Source organism: Helicoverpa zea, chromosome 12, assembly GCF_022581195.2.
Source record: "Helicoverpa zea isolate HzStark_Cry1AcR chromosome 12, ilHelZeax1.1, whole genome shotgun sequence".
Lineage (NCBI taxonomy): Eukaryota > Metazoa > Arthropoda > Insecta > Lepidoptera > Noctuidae > Helicoverpa > Helicoverpa zea.
The window spans coordinates 10,155,501-10,157,256 of NC_061463.1; positions in this window are offsets into that span (position 1 = coordinate 10,155,501).

Genomic DNA, 1,756 nt, shown 5'->3' on the forward strand with positions numbered 1-1,756 from the left:
AGGGAATGCTGTGACTTGCTTACTCGAAGTTTATCGGATGAATGTAGAAAAGGTTTTATACTTGGCTATTGCAATATCGTTTCTTCGATCAATAAAGTGTGGCGAATAGCATCACCTGCTGACATTAGAGATGTCGTCATAACATACATCGACATGTCGATATCATTATCCAAATGTCATTACAAAATGACCATAAAAACCTTTAACTGTCCTTATATTTGGTGTTTATTGCTCGTAATAGTTAAGTAATAACTTTAAGCTTGTTAACTATTTTTTGTTGGAGCCTGCTTACGAGTTTCAATCAGCTGAAGTAAGAATTTTATAGGTTACGTTGTTTTACGCACGTAATTGAAAATGGGTTGCAAAAACTGGATTGTAGTTAGTAGTTTTAAATTCTTAGAAGTGAGTATAGAAATTAGAATGTTAATAAGATATTTATAGGTTGGTGCGATTATATATAGGGCTTGGATAGCTGTAAATAATAATCATAGGTTTTATTGTCTAACGGCTGGCGGTGCAAAAACGTTATAGTTTATGGAAGTAAATTAGGTGTGTATGCATCTTACGGGGAAATATCAATTAAAATGGTTGAAGAAAGGTGGGACTGGTGATGAGGAGTCGATGGAGTAACTGTCATTGTTTCAAGAAAAACATTTTGTGTTTTTGTTACGAAAGTTATATGTACATATTTTTAAAGTGATTGAGAGTCGCTTAATTCGCATGTATTCACAGTATTTCAAAAGATTTTATGGCTTTTTAACAGCCGAGCATTTACAGTTTCTGAAAAAGCTTAACTCGGAAAACACTTTATCCACTACAGACATCATTTTCTACTTACATTGAACCATTGGATTAAGTAACTACCTACATCTTTTAGTGTTCAGTAATGAATTATACCGTAGTTGTGAATTACGAGAATAACATTTTACTGCAAGGATTGTATCTCTGAGTTATTGTTCGGCATAAAATTGTCGTGGATAACCGCATAGTCTTTGATACCTGTATAGATATAAATAAAGATGGATGATGATTCTTATTTTTTTGTCTATTAATTTCTCCGAGAGAATTCGAGACGTGTGTTCTGTAATTAAAATGTTGGATAAATTAGTTTGTCCTGATATAGGTTTTATTCTTACGTGAGTAAGAGCGGAATTCCTAAATTAGACACTTTTTTGGTAAATCATGAAATAATCTATCGCTCCAATTGGGATGGAGTAAGGGAGTTATCGGACTAGTAACTACCTCGATCATGTCTGCAGCCCCAAGAAGGTCCTAAAGTGCCCGCCTCTAATCCTGAATTTGTCGCTCGAAGATAATGCATCTCAAAGTACCCATTGATAGGCAAAATAACAAATACTTTGAAAATATAATGATAACCCTTCCATTTCAAATTGTATCAAAAAGAGCCATCACTGAAAACGTACCACTTTAACTCTAAAAAGGCAACAGTGGTACATTGGACCGATATAATTGTTCACTTGACGAAGGTCTGACGTACCGCGTTTGAGGGTTGATCGCGTCTGCCACTCTTTTTGTTCAATTAGCAGTATTTGTTGGGCCATTCCAGTAATTATGTTTGGAGGCTAATGCAGTTACCTTTGATAGCTGACTGATGGCTTGTTTCGGACTTTGTTTAAAAATTTATTCGTCCGAACTTGGTATGTGAAAGTTAATGCTGATGAACGGAACGCAATTGGCAATTTAATTTGTCTTTGTGTACGTGGCTACGTAGGTACTATAGTTCGACATACTGACA